The sequence below is a fragment of the Somniosus microcephalus genome, chromosome 4, assembly GCF_052327205.1.
Source record: "Somniosus microcephalus isolate GS21.2 chromosome 4, FLI_Smic_1.0, whole genome shotgun sequence".
Lineage (NCBI taxonomy): Eukaryota > Metazoa > Chordata > Chondrichthyes > Squaliformes > Somniosidae > Somniosus > Somniosus microcephalus.
In genome coordinates, this window is record NC_140990.1 from 307,381,831 (window position 1) to 307,398,885 (window position 17,055).

General features: G+C 46.4%; 1 protein-coding gene across 2 annotated transcripts in view; it reads left to right on the forward strand.

Annotated features, from left to right (window-relative positions):
- lypd6 (LY6/PLAUR domain containing 6) overlaps nt 1-17,055 on the forward strand; it is a 340,290-nt gene that overhangs the window by 1,003 nt on the left and 322,232 nt on the right. The gene's annotated exons all lie outside the window — the stretch shown is intronic.

A 17,055-nucleotide genomic window follows, 5' to 3' on the forward strand; every position in this document is an offset into this window, starting at 1 on the left:
GTGTGTTAAAATGCCTGTTGACATACAGCAGACCCCTACAATTGACGATGAGATGAGTGTCCGTTTGATCTATTTTTTTGGTTGTGTTGGTCGATGGAGAAATGTTGGCTAGGGCAGGAGTACTGCCTGCTCTTCAAATAGTTCCACAGGATGTTAAATCCACCTGAACCATTGGAGTGTCGGCCTGCACTTCCAATGAGACATCTTTACTTTGATAGGTGTGTAGACCTTCCTACCTGTGCATCGCTGTATAGTACAGATGGAAAGAAATGTATTAAGTGTAATGACAATGTGATTCCCCCCCCAAGTTTTCTCCACTGTTGCTCGCTGACCTACCTTGGCTCCTGGTTAAGCAACGCCTTGATTAAAACATTCTCATCCTTGTTTTCAAATCCCTCTATGGCCTCGCCCCTTCCCATCTCTAATCTCCTCCAGCCCCACAACCCCTCTCACCGCCCCCCCAACCGAGATATCTGCACTCCTCTAATTCTGGCTTCTTGAGCATCCCTGATTTTAATCGCTCAACAATTGATGGCCGTGCCTTCAGCTGCCAAGGCCCTAAGCTCTGGAATTCCCTGCCTAAACCTATCTGCCTCTCTACCTCTTTCCTCCTTTAAGACTCTCCTTAAAACCTACCTCTTTGACCAAGCTTTTGGTCACCTGCCCTAATTTCTCCTTATGTGACTCGGTGTCACATTTTGTTTTATAACACTTCTGTGAAGCACCTTGGGACGCTTTACTACGCTATATAAATACAAGTTTTTGTTGTTGTTGAAGATCTGAATCTTGCGATGTACCTCATTTAGTGCCAGCTACCTTCTGGTATCTTATCTAAGTGACTATTCTTCATGTGCGAGCCTTGGTTGTTAAGGGGGGTAATCTTATGAGTCCAAGCTCCCAGTGGGAAACCTTGCTCTCTGGGTAGTACATATCGGAAATTCAGGCACACACAGCTCATGATTTTCTGACTGTTGGTTGTGGGTGAATGTTGGGCAAGTGTGGACTTGTAACATTCCCCCCTAAGAGTTGGCAAACTATTCATCTGTGGGGGCATTACAGCCAAGCCCCATGCTGTCCTCCCCAGTATCTGTACACTTGCATTTTCTGTATGGCTCAGTTTCACACTGGGTTGTGGGCAATATCAATTGTAAACAAAACAAATGCACTTTGTCAATCCAAAGTTATTCTAATAACCTATGGAAAAAAAAGGATTGTTGCATCCTGACAGTTTAAAAATAATTTAAGCCAGAATGTACCTCAGAGTGAGCATTATTACCATTAGCAGATGAGACGTTTTTTTTAAATTGTCATTTTGGAACAAAACAGAATATTCTGTTCTGTTGAATGACGAAGGAATTGACTTAAGTTTAACACTAAGTTGCCCTCGAGGAGAGAGAATGCTACAAAACAAACCCTGAAATGGTCATTACATGCCGATGAGTTCCAGGGAGCGGCGAGGAGGAGCCCGGTATAAAAACCGGCGCGAGCACTGAGGCCCGACCAGTTCCAGGGAGCAGCGAGGCGAGGAGGAGCCTGGTATAAAAACCGGCGTGAGCAGCGAGGCCCGACCAGTTCCAGGGAGCAGCGAGGCAAGGAGGAGCCCGGTATAAAAACCGGCGCGAGCACCGAGGCCCGACCAGTTCCAGGGAGCAGCGAGGCTTACCAACTCGGCAGCGGGGAGAGAGGTAAAAAGTAATCAGAGTGTGATGTCACCAGGGAGCAGGTAAGTGATTGGTTGGTGAGTATTTCTCTTTTTTAAACTTTAACTTTGTGGTTTATAGTTGCTAAGGTCTTTTCTGGTGTAGCGGGGACTGTTGGTAAACCATACAAGCGCCTTAGAGTTTATCTTTAATTGGTGATGGTGAATTAATTTAAATTAATTAAAGGGTAAGTCATGCCAGGAGAGCCCAGCCCCGTGTTATGCTCCTCTTGCTCTATGTGGGAATTCAGGGACACTGCCGGTGTCCTTGATGACCACGTGTGCCAGAAATGCATCCAGCTGCGGCTACCAGCGGACCGTATTGCGGCGCTGGAGCTGCGGATGGATGGGCTTTGGAGCATTCACGATGCTGAGAGGGTCGTGGATAACACGTTTGATGGGCTGCACAGGCAGAAGGGAAATGGGTGACCATCAGGCAGAGCAGTAGAGGCAGGCAGGTAGTGCAGGGGACCCCTGTGGCCATCCCCCTCTCAAACAGGTATACCGATTTGGATACTGTTGAGGGGGATGACTTACCAGAGGAAGGCAGCAGCAGCCAACTTCCCGGCACCAGGGGTGCTTCTGCTGCTCAGGAAGGGAGGAAAAAGAGTGGGAGAGCAATAGTGGCAGGGGATTCTATCGTAAGGGGAACAGATAGGTGTTTCTGTGGCCGTAAACATGACTCCAGGATGGTTTGTTGCCTCCCTGGTGCCAGGGTCAAGGATGTCACTGAACGGCTGCAGGGCATTCTGAAGGGGGAGGGTGAACAGTCAGAGGTCATGGTTCACATTGGGACCAATGACATGGGTAGGAAGAGGGATGAGGTCCTGCAGCAAGAATTTAGGGAGCTAGGTAGCAGATTAAAGAGCAGGACCTCAAAGGTTGTAATCTCTGGATTACTCCCGGTGCCACGTGCTAGTGAGTATAGGAATAGGAGGATAGAGCAGATGAATGCGTGGCTAAAGAGTTCATGCGGGAGGGAGGACTTTAGTTTCCTGGATCACTGGGCCTGCTTCTGGGGAAGGTGGGACTTGTACAAGTCGGACGGGTTGCACCTGAACCAGAGCGGGACAAATATCCTTGCGGGGAGGTTTGCTAGCACTGTTCAGGAGGGGGGTTTAAACTAAAATGGCAGGGGGTTGGGAACCTGAGCAGGGAGACAGAGGAAAGGGAAACAGGGATAAAAGCAAAAGATAGGAAGGAGAAAAACAAAAGTGGCAGTCAGAGAAATCAACAGTTTAAATCAAACATAGCCACAGTAAATTAGCTCTGATGATGTGGAATCTGTATGGGTAGAATTGAGAAATACTAAGGGGGAAAAAACATTAGTGGGAGTGGTATATAGACCTCCCAACAGTAAGGCGGAGGTTGGGGATGGCATGAAAAGGGAAATTAAAGAAGCATGCAATAAGGGCACAGCAGTCATCATGGGTGACTTTAATCTACATATAGATTGGGCCAACCAAATTAGTAACAATACTGTGGAGGAGGAATTCCTGGAGTGTTTACGGGATGGTTTCCTGGACCAATATGTCGAGGAACCAACCAGGGATCAGGCCATCTTAGACTGGGTATTATGTAATCATAATATGATCGAATTCTTCATTAAGATGGAGAATGAAGTAGTTGACTCAGAGACTAGGCTCCTCAATTTAAATAAAGGAAACTACAATGGTCTGAGGAGCGAGTTGGGTAGGATTGAGTGGGGAATGGCGCTCAAAGGGTTGACGGTGGATAGGCAATGGCAAACATTCAAAGACCGAATGGGTGAGCTACAGAATTTGTCCATCCCAGTTTGGCATAAAAATAAAACAAAAAAGGTGACTCAACCGTGGCTAACAAGGGAAATTAGAGATAGCATAAGGTCCAAGGAGACGACATATAAATTGGCCAGAAAAAGCAATAATCCTGAGGATTGGGAGCAGTTTAGGATTCAACAAAGGAGGACAAGGATTAATTAAGAAAGGGAAAATAGAACATGAGAGTAAGTTTTTATAGATATGTGAAGAGAAAAAGATTGGTGAAGTCAAGCGTAGGTCCCTTGCAGTCAGAATCAGGGGAATTTATAATGGGGAACAAAGAAATGGCAGACCAACTAAATTCATACTTTGGTTCTGTCTTCACAAAGGAGGACACAAATAACCTCCCAGAGATGCTGGGGAACATAGGGCCTGATGAAAGGGTGGAACTGAAAGAAATCAGTATTTGTAGGGAAATGGTGTTAGGAAAATTGATGGGACTGAAGGCCGATAAATCCCCAGGGCCTGATAATCTACATCCCAGGGTACTTAAGGAAGTGGCCCTAGAAATAGTAGATGCATTGCTGGTCATCTTCCAGAACTCGATAGACTCTGGAACAGTACCCATAGATTGGAGGGTAGCTAATGTTACCCCACTATTCAAAAAAGGTGGTAGAGAAAAAGCGGGGAATTGTAGACCAGTAAGCCTGACATCGGTAGTGGGGAAAATGCTAGAATCTGTTATAAAAGATGTAATAGCAGAGCACTTGGTAAGCAGTGACAGGATCGGACAAAGTCAACATGGATTTACAAAAGGTAAATCATGCTTGACTAATCTACTGGAATTTTTTGAGGATGTAACTGGTAAAATAGATAAGGGAGAACCAGTGGATGTGGTTTATTTGGACTTTCAGAAGGCTTTCGATAAGGTCCCACATAAGAGATTAGCATGCAAAATTAAGGCACATGGGATTGGGGGCAAGGTATTAACTTGGATAGAGAAATGGTTGGCGGACAGAAAGCAAAGAGTTGAAATAAACGGGTCGTTTTCCAAGTGGCAGGCAGTGACTAGTGGGGTACCGCAAGGATCGGTCCTAGGACCCCAGCTGTTCACAATATATATTAATGATCTGGACGATGGAATTGGATGTAATATCTCCAAATTTGCAGACAACACAAAGCTGGGTGGGAGGGTAAGCTGTGAGGAGGATGTCGAGAATCTCCAGTACGATTTGGGGTGATTGGGCAGAAACATGGCAAATGCACTATAATGTGGATAAATGTGAGGTTGTCCACTTTGGTGGCAAAAACAGGAAGGCGGATTATTATTTGAATGGCAATAGATTGGGAGAAGGGGCAGTGCAAAGAGACCTGGGTGTTCTTGTGCACCAGTCGCTGAAGGTAAGCATGCAGGTGCAGCAGGCGGTTAAGAAGGCAAATGGTATGTTGGCCTTCATAGCAAGAGGGTTCGAGTACAGGAACAAGGATGTCTTGCTACAGTTGTACAGGGCCTTGGTGAGACCGCACCTTGAGTATTGTGTGCAGTTTTGGTCGCCTTACCTGAGGAAGGACGTTCTTGCCATGGAAGGAGTGCAGTGAAGATTCACCAGGCTGATACCTGGAATGGCAGGAATGACGTATGAGGAGAGATTGTATCAATTGGGCTTATACTCACTGGAGTTTAGAAGATTGAGAGGGGATCTCATCGAAAGCTATAAAATTCTGTCAGGCCTGGACAGACTAGATGCAGGAAGGATGTTTATGATGGCCGGGGATTCCAGAACCAGGGGTCATAGTCTAATGATAAGGGGTAAGCCATTTAGGACTGAAATGAGGAGGAATTTCTTCACCCAGAGAGTGGTGAACCTGTGGAATTCTCTGCCACAGAGGGCGGTGGAGGCCAGTTCATTAAATATATTCAAAAAGGAGTTGGATATATTTCTTAAGGCTAAAGGGATCAAGGGATATGGGGAGAAGGCAGGGACAGGGTACTGAATTTGGATGATCAGCCATGATCTCATTGAATGGTGCAGCAGGCTCGAAGGGCCGAATGGCCTACTCCTATCTGCTATGTTTCTATGTTTCTATTCTGCATTAGTGCCCAGTTAGATCACTGCATCCAATAAATAACTATGCTAATGGAACGTGTTAGTGTGTTGCGGGAAAATTCCATACGCAGTAATAAAATGGAGAGACTGCGTGTGGGGCGATGGTGATTTATGGAAGATGATCCACCAAGTGGTGTCAGGCTGCATAACTGATGGACGCAGCAGTCGCAACTGATTTATTTGATGTGATTCACTCTGATCTGATTAATTTATTCCACACACATTGGATTTTTGTTTTTGCTGGCTGTAATTAATTATTCATGAGTTCAATATATAAAAATGCCAAGTGGGTTTTGCAACGTATCACTGCTCCAGCACGGTGCACCACAGAGTGTCGCGCTGCAGGCTTTACCCCAGCACTTACTGTGCGTCAAGTTCCTGACCTTGAAAGAAAGAAAGAAAGACAGACTTGCATTTATATAGCGCCTTTCATGACCACCGGCCATCTCAAAGTGCGTTACAGCCAATGAAGAATTTTTGAAGTGGAGTCACTGTTGTAATGTGGGAACGCAGCAGCCAACTTGCGCACAGCAAGCTCCCACAAACAGCAATGTGATAATGACCAGATAATCTGTTTTTGTTATGTTGGTTGAAGGATAAATATTGGCCAGGACACCGGGGATAACTCCCCTGTTCTTCTTCGAAATAGTGCCATGGGATCTTTTACCTCCACCTGAGAGAGCAGACGGGGCCTCGGTTTAACGTCTCATCTGAAAGACGGCACCTCCGACAGTGCAGCGCTCCCTCAGCACTGTACTGGAGTGTCAGCCTAGCTCCTCAAAGCAACTAGGGATGAATAAATGAATTCAGCCTTGAAGCTTTGGCCACATCCAATGAAAAAATATTTTATTCAAATTCACAACTGCCTAGTCAGCACTGAAGTGTTTAAAACATAAGAGATTAGCGTGTAAAGTTAAGGCACATGGGATTGCGGGCAAGGTACTGACTTGGATAGAGAACTGGTTGGCAGACAGGAAGCAAAGAGTTGGAATAAACGGGTCTTTTTCCGAATGGCAGGCAGTGACTAGTGGGGTAGCGCAGGGATTGGTGCCAGGACCCCAGCTATTCACTATATATATTAATGATCTAGACAAGGGAACTAGATGTAATATCTCCAAGTTTGCAGACATCACAAAGCTGGGTGGGCATGTGTGCTGTGAGGCAGATGCTAAGAAACTCCAGTATGATTTGGACAGGTTGGGTGATTGGGCAGATGCATGCCAGATGCAATATAATGTGAATCAATGCGAGGTTATCCACTTTGGTGGCAAAAACAGGAAGGCAGATTATTATCTGAATGGCAATAGATTGGGAGAAGGGGAAGTGCAACGAGACCTGGGTGTCCTTGTGCACCAGTTGCTGAAGGTAAGCATGCAGGTGCAGCAGGCGGTTAAGAAGGCAAATGGTATGTTGGCCTTCGTAGCAAGAGGGTTTGAGTACAGGAACAAGGATGTCTTGCTACAGTTGTACAGGGCCTTGGTGAGACCGCACCTTGAGTATTGTGTGTAGTTTTGGTCGCCCTATTTGTGGAAGGATGTTCTTGCCATGGAGGGAGTTCAGCGAAGATTCACCAGACTGATACCTGGGATGGCAGGAATGACGTATGAAGAGAGATTGGGTCGATTGGGCTTATACTCGCTGGAGTTTAGAAGAATGAGAGGGGATCTCATTGAAGCTTATAAAATTCTAACAGGACTAGACAGACTAGATGCAGGAAGAATGTTCCTGATGGCGGGGGAGTCCAGAACCAGGGGTCACAGTCTAAAGATATGGGGTAAGCCATTTAGGACAGAGATGAGGAGGAATTTCTTCACCCAGAGAGTGGTGAACCTGTTGAATTCTCTACCACAGAAGGCAGTTGAGGCCAATTCATTAAATATATTCAAGAAGGAGTTAGGTATATTTCTTAAGGCTAAAGGGATCAAGGGATATGGGGAGAAGGCAGGGACAGGGTACTGGATTTGGATGATCAGCCATGATCTCATTGAATGGTGGAGCAGGCTCGAGGGGCCGAATGGCCTACGCCTGCTCCTATCTTCTATGTTTCTATGTAAAACAAGAAAGCAGAGAACAAGGAAAGGCCATTAAGCTCATCAAGCCCATTCCTCTCTTCGTAACTGACATGAATGAGACAGCAGGCATTTGCTTATTACCATTTGCTATTGTGATGTTGCAGGTCACAAGGGGTTTTCATTATGAAATAGTACAGAAAATACAGACCATCAGGTGTGTTTGGATGAAGGTAAATGACTGTATTCATTACGCACACTTAACACTTCAACACCCACCACCTTCTGACTCGGAGGCGAGAGTGCTACCCACTGAGCCACAGCTGACATGGCATTGTGATACATCTACATGGCTTCCATTTTGAAAGAGTCCAAAGCCAAACTAGTCCACGACCGGTACCAAGTAAGTGTATGATGAACAATTCAAGCTTTAATCACACAGGGGATACCCAGCCCGCGTCATACCCTTTTGCTAAGATTTAATAATCGTCAGCTAGGGAAAGCTCATGTTAAGTGAGAATAGCAAAAGGGGCGGGCTTAGTGCGGTAGCGCTGAGTGTGGTCGCATTGATTTAAGTAGAGTTTGGTAAGTGGGAGTTCGGGCAAGTGGGAGGTGAGGGGGTGCTTTTTGCTCTGTTTTGCTTCCCTCTCTCAGGCTAATCCAACACTGAGGACGTGGAGCTGCGAGACAATTCAACCGGACAGGTCCCCCAGACAGCATTCACGAGGGAGGTTGGAGATCAGCTGGTTGTTAGGTCCTCTCCCTTCTCTTCTATACCTTTAAGTTGGTAAGTCCTATTAAATAGTGGTGTAATATTATCATCTATATCGGGGCAGAGGGTCTTCATAACTAATAATAAATTTAATTAATTACACAGATATGGGTGAACAGGTGATGTCACTGTTGCGAAATGTGGGAGCTGGTGGACCCCATTGAGGCTCACGGTGATTACATTTGCGATAAGTGTTTGCTGCTAGAGGAACTCAAGCTCCATGTTAAAGAGCTTGAGGCCGAGCTTCAGACACTGCGACACATCAGGGAGGGGGAGAAGTTCCTGGACTCTATGTTTCAGGAGGTGGTCACACCTATGAAATTAATTACTGCAGATGTAGTCCGTGGTCAGGGACAGGATGGTGTGACTACGAGTGAGGAAGGTACAAGGATCCAGGATGTAGTGTTGAAGGAGCCGCAGCCCTTGCTCTTGTCAAGCAGGATCGAGGTTCTCACTCCCTGTGAGGGCGGGAGCGGGGACTGCAGGGAGGATGAGCAACCTGGCCACAGCACCGTGGTACAAGGGGCCATTCAAGTGGAGGGAGTAAAAAGAAATGTTGTAGTGGTAGGGGATAGTATCATTAGGGGGATAGATAGGGTTCTCTGCAGTCAAGAGCGGGAGTCCCGAAGGCTGTGTGGCCTGCCCGGTGCCAGGGTTAAGGACATCTCTTCTGGGCTGGATAGAAACTTGGAGGGGGAGGATCCAGTTGTCGTGGTCCATGTTGGTACAAACGACGTAGATAGGACAAGGAAGAAGGTTCTGTTAAAGGAGTATGAGCAGCTAGAGGTCAAATTAAAAAACAGAACCTCAAGGGTAATAATCTCTGGATTATTACCTGAGCCGCGAGCGAATTTGGCTAGGATAAATAAAATTAGAGAGTTAAATGCGTGGCTCAAAGACTGGTGTGGGAGAAATGGGTTTTGCTTCTTGGGACACTGGCACCAGTACTGGGACAGGAGGGAGCTGTTCCGTTGGGACGGACTCCACTTGGCCAGTGCTGGGACTAGAGTCCTGGCGAATCATATAACTAGGGCTGTAGAGAAGGCTTTAAACTAATTAGTGGGGGGAAGGTTTCTAGAGAGCAAATAACAGAACTGACAACGGAGAAGGTCATAGACTTAGGTAGCAGTGGGAAAATTAAAAAACAGAACGTGTCCGGAAGGGACAGAAGGTATGGAGTAAAAGGTAAAGTAGTAAAAGGGGAAAAAACAGGAACTAAGTGTCACAAAACATATTTGAAAGTTCTTTATCTGAATGCACGTAGCATTCGTAACAAAATGAATGAGTTAATGGCACAAATAACTACATATGGGTATGATCTTGTGGCCATTGCAGAAACATGGCTGCAGGGTGACCATGACTGGGAATTAAACATACCAGGTTATTTAACAATCAGGAAGGACAGGCAAGAAGGGAGGGGAGATGGGGTGGCTATGTTAATAAAAGAAGGAATCACTATAATACAGAGAAATGATATTGGATCAAAGGAGCAGGGTAGTGAAAGAGTTTGGGTGGAGATAAGGAATAATAAGGGGAAAAAAACACTAGTGGGCGTAGTCTATAGGCCTCCGAACAGTTGCAACTCTGTTGGACGGAGTATTAATCAGGAAATAGTTGAGGCTTTTGATGTGCCTTCAATAACCACAAAACTAGAAGTTATAAACTTTAACAAGTTGGCTTTTAATCACTAAGATCAGAGCTAACATCTCAACACACTGACTGGCTCGCAGGAATGAGTCAGGAAAGAGGAAGTGAAACTATACACCGGGTGGGGGAGGGTAATATACATGAGTGCAAAACGAATACAGGCAAGAACAAATACAGGCAAGACAAACAGATTTCATTACATTCACCCCTTCTTTAGATTTAGTCCATCGGAGTGATGTTTCTTAAAAGTTGGTATAAGTGAGTCTGTCAGGAGGGTTTGCGGTTCTCAGTGATCGGCGCAAAGCCGGTTGGGGTGCCTCTAGGGGAGTGGATTCTGGTTCCTCCGCTGTCCGGGCCTCCGCAGTGTCTTCCAGGTTATCTGCAGTGTCCTCCAGGTTAAAGTTGGGTATTGATACCTCTGGGCGTCCTGTCTCTTTTTGGTGTAGGTCTTCCTCGGGTAGTCTCTCATCGTTCTCTCCGCTCCCCGAGGGAGCGAGGTCTTTTATGGAAACAGTGTCCTCTCGCCCGTCAGAGTATTCGATATAGGCGTACTGAGGGTTTGCATGGAGGAGCTGTACCTTTTCCACAAGGGGGTCCGTTTTATGGCCTCTCACGTGCTTCCGCAATAGTACTGTCCCCGGAGACATCAGCCACGCGGGTAGAGATATGCCCGAGGTCGATTTCCGGGGGGAAACGAACATCTTTTCGTGAGGGGTAGCGTTAGTGGCTGGACATAACAGAGACCTTATGGAGTGGAGCACGTCTGGGAGGACTTCCTGCCAGCGGGAGGTCGGAAGGCCTTTTGACTTTAATGCTAACGTGACAGCCTTCCAAACAGTAGCATTCTCCCTTTCCACTTGCCCATTACCCCGGGGGTTGTAGCTAGTGGTTCTGCTAATGGCTATCCCCTTTGAGAGCAAGAACTGGCGCAGTTCGTCACTCATAAATGACGTCCCCCTATCGCTGTGTATGTAGTTCGGCATGCCAAACATGCAGAATAGATTACCGAGACACTTGATGACCGTGGCACTGGTCATGTCTGGGCAGGGAATGGCGAAGGGGAAGCGGGAATATTCATCGATGATATTGAGGAAGTATATGTTACGGTCGGCAGAGGGAAGGGGTCCCTTGAAGTCCAGACTTAGGCGCTCGAATGGCCGTGTGGCTTTGATAAGGTGTGCACGGTCAGGCCTGTAGAAACGAGGCTTGCATTCCGCACAGATGCGGCAGGCTCTGGTCATTGCCCTGACCTCCTCGATGGAGTGGGGCAGATTGCGGGACTTTATAAAATGGTATAGTTGGGTGACCCCTGGGTGACACAGGGTCTCCACAACGACCTCTAATTTGTCCGTATGAATGCTGGCACACATTCCCCGCGATAGGGCGTCTGGGGGTTCATTAAGGGCTCCCGGCCTGTACATAATATCATAGTCGAACGTGGATAGTTCGATCCTCCACCTGAGTATTTTGTCATTCTTGATTTTCCCCCTTTGTTTGTTATTAAACATGAAAGCCACCGACCGCTGGTCGGTGAGCAGGGTGAAACGTTTGCCGGCTAGGTAGTGTCTCCAGTGCCACACTGCCTCCACAATAGCCTGTGCCTCCTTCTCGACAGAAGAGTGCCTGATTTCAGGTCCCTGAAGGGTTCAGGAGAAGAAGGCCACAGGTCTCCCAGCCTGATTGACGGTCGCAGCTAAAGCAAAGTCTGACGCATCGCTTTCGACTTGAAAGGGAATGCTTTCGTCCACTGCACACAGTGCAGCCCTTTCAATGTCCTGTTTGATACTGGTGAAAGCCTCCCGAGCTTCAGCTGATAGTGGGAAGGACGTCGATTTAATGAGGGGTCGGGCCTTATCAGAGTAATTGGGCACCCATTGGGCATAATACGAAAAAAATCCCAGGCACCTTTTTAAAGCTTTGGGATTGTGTGGCAGGGGCAGTTCCTTTTTAGGGGGCGTAATTGGTCAGGGTCCGGTCCAATTGCCCCATCTTCCACCACACAGCCGAGGATACAGAGACGGGTTGTGTTGAAGACACATTTGTCTTCGTTGTAGGTTAGATTCAGCTTTAGGGCAGTTTTTAAAAATCTCGCAAGATTTAGATCGTGGTCTTGCTGGTTGTGCCCGCAGATAGTGACATTGTCCAGATAGGGGTAGGTAGCTTGTAGTTTATTCTCGTCAACCATCGTTGGAAGACCGAGACCCCATTTGTTGCCCCGAAGGGCACTCTGAGAAAATGGTAGAGGCGTCCGTTCGCCTCAAAGGCGGTGTATGGGCGGTCCTCCGTTCTAATGGGGAGCTGGTGATACGCGGATTTGAGGTCGATAGTCGAGAAGACTCGGTATTGCGCGATCTGGTTGACCATTTCTGATATGCGGGGTAAAGGGTAGGCGTCCAGCTGGGTATAAATATTAACAGTCTGGCTGTAGTCAATTACCATCCGTTTCTTTTCGCTATTTTTAACTATGACTACTTGGGCACGCCACGGACTGGTACTGCATTCAATAATGCCTTCCCGCAGGAGTCTGTCCACTTCCGCCTTGATAAAGTGTCTGTCTTCCAGACTGTACCGTCTACTTTTGGTCGCTATGGGCCTACAGTTCGGAGCGAGATTAGCGAATAAAGAGGGCGGGCTGATTTTTAAGGTTGATAGGCCACAGACTGTGAGTGGCGGCTGGGACCTGCCATATGCTAGCGTGGCACTTTCGTGGTGGCACTGGAAGTCCAGGCCCAAGATTACATTAACACAGAGTTCTGGCATCACGAGGAGTTTAAAATCCTTGTAGTCCGTGCCTTTTACAGTCAGTGTTACCACACAGTAGCCCAAAATGTCCGAAGTGTGGGGCTTAGCAGCCATAGCAATTCTGCTCCGTGTAGGGGTTACCGTTAATGAGTGCTGCCGTACCAGGCTAGGGTGGATAAAACTCTCGGTACTCCCACAGTCAATTAAACATTTCGTTAAATTCCCATTTACCTGTATGTCCATCATGGATTTTGTCAACGGGTGTGGCCTGGATTGATCCACCGTGATCGAAGCCACTGTTGGGCCCTGGGCAGCTGTTGAGTCGGGAAAAGATGGCGGATCCCAAGATGGCGGCACGCACGAGGTGGTGACGGAGTTGGAAATCGGATTCCCCCTGCAGACTTTGCTAAAATGCCCCTTTTTCTTACATTTGAAGCATGTAGCGTCCTTCGCTGGGCATCGTTGTCTGGGGTGCTTGGCCTGGCCGCAGAAGTAGCATTTCGGGCCTCGAGACATTGCCGCTGTAGTAGGACTCCTGGGTGAACTTCTGTGTGGGGACTCCGGCGGTGTAGAGCTGGTCGGAGACCTGGATGGGGAAGATGGCTGATTCCAAGATGGCAGCCCGCTCGGCACGCACGAGACGGTGAGGGCCGCATGGCCGGAAGAATAAGAGTCAGAGTTTTTCTGGGCCACGTCCAGCGATCGCGCAGTGGCCACTGCCTTTTTTAAGTCCAGGACCTCCTTCTCCAGCAGTCTCTGCCGGATATAATTCGATTTGAGGCCCGTGATGAAGGAATCGCGGACCAATTCGTCAGAGTACACGTTGGCCGTCACGGCCTTGCAGTTACAGTCCCGGACCAAGTCCTTTAGGCCCTGTAAGAAATCGTCCATTGATTCCTCAGGTCGCTGCCTGCATGTAGCCAGCAGATGTCTGGCGTACACTTCGTTTACTGGCCTCTGGTATTGGGCCTTCAGGATAGTGATGGCCTCCGTGTAAGAGGTGGCGTCCCGGATGAACGAATAAATCCGATGATTAACGCGAGTAGTCAATAGACTCAGTTTATCGGATGAGGCCCTCGCGAAGAGTTCGAAGCATTTGAGCCAGTGTCCAAATTGATTTGATGCTTCAGCAGAATGTGGATCCAAGTCCAGACGCTCTGGTTTTAGGAGTCGATCCATCCTAGTATTCTTTAGTGATTAAAATTGATGTGCCTTCAATAACCACAAAACTAGAAGTTATAAACTTTAACAAGTTGGCTTTTAATCACTAAGATCAGAGCTAACATCTCAACACACTGGCTCGCAGGAATGAGTCAGGAAAGAGGAAGTGAAACTATACACCGTGTGGGGGAGGGTAATATACATGAGTGCAAAACGAATACAGGCAAGAACAAATACAGGCAAGACAAACAGATTTCATTACAGCTTGTAATAAGGGAACAGCAATAATTATGGGGGATTTTAACAATCATATTAACTGGACAAATCAAATTGGGCAGAGCAGCCTTGAGGATGAGTTCATTGAGTGTATTAGGGATGGGTTTCTTGAGCAGTATGTAACTGAACCGACCAGGGGGCAAGCAACCTTAGATTTGGTCCTGTGTAATGAGACAGGATTAATTAAAAATGTCCTAGTAAAGGATCCCCTTGGAATGAGTGACCATAACATGGTTGAATTCCATATTCAAGTAGAGGGTGAGAAGGTTGGATCTCAAACAAGCGTGCTGAGCTTGAATAAAGGAGACTATGAAGGTATGAGAGCGGAATTGATTAGAGTGGACTGGGAAAATAGATTAAAGGGTAAGACGGTACATGATCAGTGGTGTACATTTAAGGAGTTATTTTACAACTTCCAAAAAAAATATATTCCACTGAGGGAAAAAAGGGTGCAAAAGAAAAGATAGCCATCCGTGGCTAAGTAAAGTAATTAAGGATAGTATCCGACTAAAAACAAGGGCATATAAGGTAGCCAAATCTAGTGGGAGGATAGAAGATTGGGAAGTCTTTAAAAGACAGCAAAAAATAACTAAAAGATTGATTAAGAAAGGGAAGATAGATTATGAAAGTAAATTAGCAAAAAATATAAAAACAGATAGCAAAAGTTTCTATAGTTACATAAAAAGAAAAAAGGTGGCTGAAGTAAATGTTGGTCCCTTAGAGGATGAGACCGGGAAATTAATGGTGGGAAACATGGAGATGGCAAAAACGCTGAACAAATATTTTGTATCAGTCTTTACGGTAGAGGACACTAAGAATATCCCAACACTGGACAAACAGGAGGCTCTAGGGGGGGAGGAGCTAAATACAATTAAAATCACTATGGAAGTGGTACTTGGTAAAATAATGGGACTCAAGGCGGATAAATCCCCTGGACCTGATGGCTTACATCCTAGGGTCTTGAGGGAAGTGGCGGTAGGGATTGTGGATGCATTGGTAATAATTTTCCAAAACTCCCTGGACTCAGCAAAGGTCCTGGCAGATTGGAAAACTGCTAATGTAACACCCTTCTTTAAAAAGGGTAGTAGGCAGAAGGCTGGAAACTATAGACCTGTTAGCCTAACATCTGTGGTTGGTAAAATGTTAGAGCCCATTATTAAGGAGACAGTAACGGGACATTTGGATAAACATAATTTAATAGGACAAACTCAGCATGGTTTCATGAAGGGGAAGTCATGTTTGACAAATTTGCTTGAGTTCTTTGAGGAAGTAACATACAGGGTGGATAAAGGAGAACCAGTGGACGTAGTGTATTTAGACTTCCAAAAGGCATTTGACAAGGTGCCACACAAAAGATTATTGCTCAAGATAAAAAATCACAGGATTGGGGGTAATATTCTGGCGTGGGTGGAGGATTGGCTCTCTAACAGAAAGCAGAGAGTTGGGATAAATGGTTCGTTCTCAGACTGGCAATCAGTAACTAGTGGTGTTCCGCAGGGGTCAGTGCTGGGTCCCCAACTCTTTACAATCTATATTAATGATTTGGAGGAGGGGACCGAGTGTAACATACCAAAGTTTGCAGATGATACAAAGATGGGAGGGAAAGTAGTGAGTGAGGAGGACATAAAAAACCTGCAAAGTGACATCGACAGGCTAAGTAAGTGGGCAGAGATTTGGCAGATGGAATACAATACTGGAAAGTGTGAGGTTATGCACTTTGGCAGGAAAAATCATAGAGCAAGTTATTATCTTAATGGCAAGAAACTGGAAAGTACTGTAGTACAAAGGGATCTGGGGGTCCTGGTGCGCGAAACTCAAAAAGTTAGTATGCAGGTGCAGCAAGTGATCAAGAAGGCAATGGAATGTTGGCTTTTATTGCTAGGGGGATGGAATATAAAAACAGGGAGGTATTGCTGCAGTTATACAAGGTATTGGTGAGACCGCACCTGGAATACTGCATACAGTTTTGGTGTCCATACTTAAGAAAAGACATACTTGCTCTCGAGTCAGTACAAAGAAGGTTCACTCGGTTAATCCCGGGGATGAGGGGGTGGTCATATGAGGAGAGGTTGAGTAGATTGGGACTCTACTCATTGGAGTTCAGAAGAATGAGAGGCGATCTTATTGAAACATATAAGATTGTGAAGGGGCTTGATCGGGTGGATGCGGTGAGGATGTTCCCAATGATGGGTGAAACTAGAACTAGGGGGCATAATCTTAAAATAAGGGGCTGCTCTTTCAAAACTGAGATGAGGAGAAACTTCTTCACTCAGAGGGTGGTAGGTTTGTGGAATTTGCTGCCCCAGAAAGCTGTGGAAGCTACATCATTAAATAAATTTAAAACAGAAATAGATAGTTTCCTAGAAGTAAAGGGAATTAAGGGTTACGGGGAACGGGCAGGAAATTGGACATGAGTCTAGGTTCGGAATGGTCATAGCCCTGTGGGTAGTGGAGCGGGCCCAGGGGCCGTGTAGCCTGGTTCTGCTTCTACTTCTTGTGTTCTAATTCTGTGTTAGATTTCAGGAGATGGTTTTATTCCTGTTCCTGGCTGGGGTGGAGATCGCCTTTACAAGAAGGTAAGTACTGTAGAAAATATAGGGACAGAGTGATCTCCTGGACGAGTTTCGATCGCCTAGATGGGTCGGAGGGGAATTTCCCAGATTTTTTCTCCCAAATTGGCCATTGGGTTTTATATCTGGTTTTTCGCCTCTCCCGGGAGATCACATGGGTTCAGGTGGGATGGAGAGTGATAGAAGATTTGAGGTTAGGATCAGATCAGCCATGATCTTATTGAATGGTGGAGCAGGCTCGAGGGGCCGATTGGCCTACTCCTGCTCTTATTTCTTATGTTCTTATGTTCCTGAAATTTTTGGTATTGTGCATAGTGTTCTTAACTGCAAAT